The sequence below is a fragment of the Gossypium hirsutum genome, chromosome A01 (assembly GCF_007990345.1).
Source record: "Gossypium hirsutum isolate 1008001.06 chromosome A01, Gossypium_hirsutum_v2.1, whole genome shotgun sequence".
Classification (NCBI taxonomy): Eukaryota; Viridiplantae; Streptophyta; class Magnoliopsida; order Malvales; family Malvaceae; genus Gossypium; species Gossypium hirsutum.
In genome coordinates this window covers 62,216,136-62,224,068 of record NC_053424.1, presented here as the reverse complement: position 1 = coordinate 62,224,068, position 7,933 = coordinate 62,216,136, and the positions used below count along the sequence as shown (strand labels likewise).

At 35.3% G+C, this 7,933-nt stretch overlaps 1 non-coding gene across 1 annotated transcript; it reads right to left on the bottom strand.

The window, feature by feature from the left end:
• Window positions 1-6,152: 6,152 nt before the first annotated feature.
• LOC121206589 (small nucleolar RNA R71) lies at window positions 6,153-6,263 on the bottom strand. The gene has a single exon (XR_005901659.1). It is a non-coding gene; the product is annotated as a small nucleolar RNA R71 (small nucleolar RNA).
• Window positions 6,264-7,933: the final 1,670 nt, after the last annotated feature.

Genomic DNA, 7,933 nt, shown 5'->3' with positions numbered 1-7,933 from the left:
ACAGTGGAAAGCACTGAAAAATTTGTCAGAGATTCGCTGCTTTCTTGGTTTGGCCGGATATTACCAGAGGTTTGTGGATGGATTTTCACGAATAGTTGTACTAATGAAGAAATTGCTACAAAAAGGCGTACAATATATGTAGAATGCACAGTGTCAGGAGAGTTTCGAAATATTGAAGTTGATGATTACCGAAGCACCAATCTTAGCCTTTCCTAAATCGGGAAAAGACTTTGTGGTCTTTAGTGATGCCTCATTAAATGGTTTGGATTGCGTCTTAATGCAAGATGGCAAGGTGATTGCGTATGCATCCCACTAGTTGAAAACGCATGAACGTAACTATCTGATGCACAACTTATAACCAGTCGTTGGGGTTTTTGCTCTAGAGATCTATAGGTACAATTTGTATGGTGATAAGTGTGATATTTATACTGATCACAGAAGTCTTAAATATCTCCTAACCCAAAAGGATTTGAATTTGAAACAATGTCACTGGATTGAACTCTTGAAAGATTACGACTGTGTTATTGATTATCATCCTGGGAAAGCTAATGTCATAGTTGATGTGTTGAGCAGGAAAGTAATTGTTGAGTTGTGGGCATTGTTCACTCAACTCAATATTAGTAGTGACGGTAGTTTGTTGGCTGAATGGAAAATCAAGCCTTTTTTGGTTGAACAAATCAAATATGTACAACTTGTTGATGCCAAGTTAGCTGAGAAAAAGAAAATGGTTCGTCAAGGCATGACGAAAAATTTCAGTATAGATGGTTGTGGTTGTTTGAGATTTCATAATTGAATTTGTGTTCATACGTTGTTAGTTTAAAGGAATTAATACTTCGCAAAGCCCATGATAGTACTTTTTTCCATGAATCCTGGTAGAACAAAAACGTATCATGATTTACAGGAAATGTATTGGTGGCCCGGCATGAAAAAAGAGATATTCGAGTTTGTGGCCAAATGTATGACCTGTTTGTGAGTCAAGATGGAAAATCAGGAGCCTATCTCAATTCTTGAATAGAAATGGGTGCATACTACAATTGATTTTGTGATTAGGTTATTTTTATCTCTGAGCAAAAGAAATGTCATTTGGGTTATTGTTGATCAATTTACTAAATCAGCCTATTTTCTAGTACTTAGAATCCTCTGGTCACTTCCAAAGCTAGCTGCGGTATTCATTCGAGAAATAGTCAGATTGCACATTGTACCTATAGTGATTATTTCTAATCGGGATCCCTAATGCACCTCAAGATTCTAGAGATAGTTACATGAATATTTAGGTACAATACTTAATTTCAGCACTATATTTCACCCACAGACAGATGGACAATCAGAGTGAGTGATTCAAATTTTAGAGGATATGCTTCAAGCCTATGTAATTAACTTTAAAGCAGGCTAGGAACATTATTTACCATTAGCAGAATTTGTATATAATAATAGTTTCCAGTTGAGCATAAAAATGGCTTCATATTAAGCATTATAAATTCGATGGTGGAGAACTCTTATTTGCTAGTTGGATTTAAGTGAAAGAAATATCATTGGCCCAAAATTGATTCAAGAAACAAAAGATACAATTAAAGTGATTAAAAACAAATTGAAAGAAACTTTTGCAAGGTAGAAATCATACACAGATCTGGAACGTCGAGATATTGAATTTTTTTGTGGGTGATAAAGTTTTTCTAAAAGTTTTTTCGTGGAAAAAGATTTTAAGATTTGGTTTAAAAGGGAAGTTGGACCCCCGATTTATCAGACCTTATGAGATTACAGAAGAGTTGGACCGATGGCATATAGACTAGCGTTACCATCATAATTACAAAATATACATGATGTGTTTCATGTATCTATGCTTAGGAGGTATCATTTAGATCCATCTCATGTTATTCTAGTAAAAGAAATTGAGATTCAGCTTGATCTATCCTACGAAGAGGAACCGGTTGAAATCTTAGCTCGTGAAGTAAGAGAGTTACGAAATAAAGGTATTCAACTTGTGAAAGTTTTGTGGCATAGTCACAATGTGGAAGAAGCAACCTGGAAACCAGAAGAGGCAATGAAATCCCAATATCCTCATCTTTTTTCAAGTAAATTTCAGGGACAATTTTTTAAGGAGGGGAGAATTGTAATGAATTGAAGAGACATGGACGTGTGACTCATTCGTGTGTGACACATGGCCTGACGACATGGCCGTGTGTCCCCTGTAGGTTCCTTTGCATTCAAGTCAGTTAGTTACATGACCTAGCACATGGCTTCGCACACTGGCATATGGGCTATTTCGAGACTTACACGGCCTGATACACGGGCGTGTGACACGGCTATGTGACCCTACTCAGAGAGTTACACAGGTGAGCACACAGGCTCGGATACAGTTGTGTGTTGCTAGTTGGAAGGTTACATGGCCTGAGACACGGGTGTCTGTCTCAACTGTGTGAGGCACATAGCAGTGTGACCCCTGGAGTCAAAATTTTCTAACTTTTTCTTAAACTTTCCAAATGTTTTTGATTTAGTCCCGAATCATTTTTAAGGTACTTTTAAGGCCTTCAGGGACAATATGTATGTGAATGATTGCTTTATAATTTGTTTATGTAATATATGAGATGTATGTTTAAATGTTCTGTTTGTTTAGTAATACTTTGTAACCCTAATCTGATGATGGATACGAGTTAGGGGTGTGACAATAAGTGTTTTTCAACACATATTCTAGGTGTTGTGATCCAATAGGCTGACACGAGCCTCAAGTTGTGCTAATGTGTTTAATTATGTGTGTAGGATGAAGATATAAACACCCAATTGATGTGGAAGTAAGGGACGAGTGATGCACAAGCTTCCCGAGTCGTCAAAGCACCATATAATAAACTAAGGTTGGAATTAGGTGTCATATCGTGTCATAGCCTTGGTGTGGTGCGACACACATCGATGTCCTGCCCAAGTAATCCGGGGTTATTGTTGTCTACGCGATAAAACTTATACGAACACCTAGGACATACTAAAGACTTAATTTGGGCTGCTAACACCTCTATAAATAAGACATTAGGGGTTGAATGTAAAAAAGTCATCCTAGACACCTTCAAAAACCCTCGTAGTTTAGAATTAATTTTAGATTATTTTCTTTTTGGCTTATAAATACATTCTTATTTTTCTTTTTAAATCAGTTTTGATTCAAGGACTTATTTATTTAATTAAAGTATTCAATTTATATTCTTCTTTGCACTTGTTTTATTTGGTTATTCCAATAGAGAGATTTGCTAGTCTATTCCCCATTCAGTACTCAATCCACAATTATTCAAGTCTCTTTTCTTCTCCGAATCAATTGTGTTTCTTACATAGTTTATTCAATTGAAGTTGAGATTATGAATAATATGACCAACTAAACACCTTAGGGGAGATCAACGAGTGGATGGCGATGTGATTAACGGAGGATTTAAGATTTCTCGAGATTGATTGGTTCATATAAATTACATGTTCTTAAACAGTTAGGCTTGACAATCCTAACATGTAACACCCAGTATTTGAGGGTCCTGAGTTTAGGCAAGTAACTCGAAGTAATTTGAATGGTGGTATCCTATTCACACAAATGATGCTTTGGCGGATAGATTAGGCGCATAGTTAATGATAGAGTATCATGAAAGGATTGTTCTGTGAATGGGTTTAGTTGTAAGGAAGACAAGATTAGTAAGTGTGTCAAGGGTTCTTGGGTAATGAGGGTATTGTAAACTGAAAAATATATAGGATTTTTCCTATATAATTTATCACCTTTTTACTTAAATTCGTTGTTAAAACTAAGTAGTTGTTTAATAAATTAATGAAATATGTGACAATATGAAATTAGGACATAGAAATTAGTAAAATGTGATCTTACGCTTTATTATATAGTTTTCATTCATAAAATGGCTTATTTTATATTGATTTGAGCATATTATATTTTTAAGACATAAAATAGGCCATGCATGATTAAAATAAATAATAAAATATAAAATTATATTTAATAATTCACTTTAAAATATTTCATTAATATTTTGGATTTTAATTAATTAATTAATTAAATTGGATAAATTTTATTCTTTGTTCCTCTAACTTATTGATTTATTTTGGACAGGTCTGATAGCTTTGTTGGATTACAAAATCATCCAAATTAGAGACCAAGTCAACCCAAATTTAGCTACACATAGCTGTTCTTTTAAACCACTTTTTGGTTTAATTACACAAGGTCCTTGCATTGTTGAAGAAATTAGAGATTTGCCCGAAGATTTACGATTGACCAAGTCTTAATCCTGAGTTATTATGGCATTTAATTTGCTTAAAAATCAAGAAAAAATCAGCTCAAATTCCACTAATTGTAGCCGGCCATCCAAGGAAGAGATTTGAAGAGACTAAACCTAGCTATTTTTAGCAAACTACCCACCTCTCTTCACCTATAAATATGACCCCTTCATTCCCTCATCATTCATCACTCTCTTTTCTCTCTAAAATCTCTTAGCCTTTTCCATTCCCCAGGCCTAGCATCATATCTTCATAGAGATTTTAGCTATTAAGCCTCTTAAAGAGCCCTTGGTCAACCACCTTGGAGAGCTATCAGCAAATAAGCAAAGCGATGGAAGTAAAGGAGCCTTGCCGGTCAGAGTCTTGGGTGATAGCCACTTTGATCTAGGTTTAATATTTCCTTTCTTTAATTTAATCTGAAAATGTCTGCTATGTGTTCTTTGTTCTTGTTTACAACAATGTTAGCTTAATTTTATTGAAGCTAGGATGATTGCTTTGATTAAATAATATTTATTTGATTCATGCTTATAATGTTTATGCCTCAATCGATCATGTTTTCAATTAAAATCAAGTCTATATTTTGTCCATACGTGATTGAAATGCACCTGAATTAGCTGAGCGATCCTAACCAGACGACGGCTAATGGACGCATAATTGAAATGTGCATGCTCAATTTAGAGCCTAACCCGATTAAATTGTAGGTTGCATAACAACTCTAACCAAGCTCTGTCATCTGCATAGTTTTTAGATTTGTGTGATTAAACTGTTTCAAACCTAACACATCCCTGTTACCTCACATGAATACTAAGAAACCCTTAGTAAATAAGGATCAGTAAATTGCGTATTTACTAAGTAAAGGATTCCAAAAGGACCTAATGTGGTTTCCAAACTCATGAAAGATCGAGTTGCCATGGAATGTTTTTTCGAATGTTATTAAGCATGCTGATAATAAGTTGAGTTTAATTAAAGTAATTGTCCTAGTTTATTTATGTTATAATTATTGCAACTTGTGTTTAATTTTGCTAAAATCTATTTCATTCATATAGTTTGCATACTTAGGACAATTTGCATTAGGGATCATTGCATTTAGTTTAATATATTTTAATCATCACTTCTCAACTATATTGTGTTTTTATTTACCAAATTGTTAATATAATTTTACAAATTAGGTGACTCAGCACAAATACAATCCCTATGGAGACGGTAACTCGATACTTACTTATTACGTGATAACGACTGTGTACACTTGCACAAACCTACGCATTACAAGTTTTTGGCACAGTTGCCAGGGATTGTCAACTGTTGCTATAGTCATTTTTTTGTGAAATTATTTACTTCCAATTTGGTTTATTTCTAACATCACTAACTTATTCTTTAAATTTTTTGATTTCCTTATCAGATGTTTATGAGCATAGTTTGGATTATCGATTTACTCTCTGTAGACCCTGAAATTGAGCGAACTTTCAGACAAAGAAGACGTGAACGAACAACTCAAAGACAAGTCGAGATGGACCCTGGAAATCAGAATCAAAACGAAGGTAATGACGCCGATCATGTACGAAACCCCATCCTCATTGCCGATGATAGGGATCGATGCATTAGACAATATGCTGTGCCATTTTCACTGAGTTAAATCCAGGAATTAGAAGGCTAGATATTGAGGCGACACAATTTGAATTGAAACCAATGATGTTTCAAATGCTCTAAATAGTGGGCTAAGTCAATGGTATGCCCGTGGAAGATCCACATCTCCACCTTCAATTGTTTATGGAGGTGAGTGATTCATTCAAGATAGTCAGTGTGAATGAAGACGCACTGGGGTTGAAGTTGTTTACGTACTCGTTGCGAGATCGAACATGAGTATGGATCAATTCATTGCCACCAAGTTCCATATCTACATGGTAAGAATTAGCAAAGAGATTTTTTGCAACTTTCCAACAATTAGACGACGAGGCTTTGTATGAGGCTTAGGAGCGATTCGAGGAGTTACTTCGTAAGTGTCCTCATCATGGGATTCCTCATTGCATCCAGTTGGGGACATTTTATAATGGTCTCAATGCACATACAAGATTGATGGTAGATGCTTCTGCGAATGGTGTAATTTTGTCTAAGTCTTATAATGAGGCTTATGAGATCATTGAGAGGATCGCGAGTAATAACTATCAATGGCCAACAAATTGAACAGCTTTAGGAAGACGTGTAGCTGGAGTTCAGGAAGACAGCTTTAGGAATGACGCTTTGATCCAAAGCCAAGCAGCAATATTGAAAAATTTGGAAAACCAAATGGGTCAGTTAGCTACAGAGCTTCATAATAGACTGCAAGGAACCTTGCCGAACAATACCGGGAATCCAAGAAATTTGGGTAAAGAACAAATCAAGGCAGTGGCATTGCGAAGTGGTAAAATTTTGGAACCACAATTGATTGATGTCGAAGATAAGCCTATTGAGTAGAATCAACCAGCTGTTGAAATTCTTACACCAAAAGAGTCAAAATCTGTAAAGACTGAAAAGATAAATCCTAACTTAGTGAATTCAAATACTTTAACATCTTCTTTGGATACAAATTTACCTACTCAGAAGAGTTATCCGATTCAATCAAAAGTTTTATCAGCTCCATATCCATAAAGTTACAGCAACACAAGCAAAAATAGAAGGTGTAATTCAAGAAGTTGTTGAATTTTTTGAAGCAGTTACACATCAATATTCTGTTAGTGGAGGTTTTAGAAAAAAATGCTGAATTATGTGAATTTTGTGAAGGTATATCGTCCAATAAGAAACGACTGAGTGAGTATGAGACTGTCACTTTGATATAGGAGTGCAGTGTGTTCCTGCAGAACAAAATGCCACCGAAATTGAAAGACCCAGGAAGCTTAACTATACCCTGTAACATTGGTGAATCTTACTATGTAAAGCTTTGTGTGACTTAAGAGCAAGTATCAACTTGATGCCTAAGTCTATTTTCAAGATGCTAGGGATAGGAGAAGTAAGACCTACAACTGTGACGCTTCAACTAGCAGATCGGTAAGCATATCCCAAAGGAAAGATCGATGATGTTTTGGCAAGAGTCAATAAATTTATTTTTCCTACTGATTTCATTGTCTTAGATTTTTAAGCAGATACGGAATTGTCGATCATCCTTGGGAGACCTTTCTTAGCCACGGGAAGAATGTTAATTGATGTGCAGAAAGGTAAACTCACTATGCGAGTTCAAAATGATCAAGTAACCTTTAACATTCTTAAAGTAATGAAATTTCCCGATCCGGTAGAAGAGTGTTCAGTTATGGAAAAGATAGAAACCTTGGTTTCTATGGAAAGCAATTTTGAAGAAAATACATTGGATAAAGCCTTAGATCTTGACCCTTTGGAGGATGAAGAAAGTGAAGAAAACATGGCATTAATAGAAGTCAATCTGAGGAATTTTATTCAATCCACACGGTTTGAACCATTGGAGTTAGAAGTCAGAGAATTTGTGCAACCCAAATTGTCAATTGAAGAACCACCTAAAATCGAACTAAAGATACTCCCTTCCCATTTGAAATACATTTATTTAGGTGACTGTTCCACTTTGCCTGTGATTATTTCAGCAGAATTGACGAAAGATCAAAAAGAGCAACTAATCGTTGTTCTAAAGAAATTTAAGAAAGCAATTGGTTGGACCATAGTTGATATTAGAGGTATAAGCCCT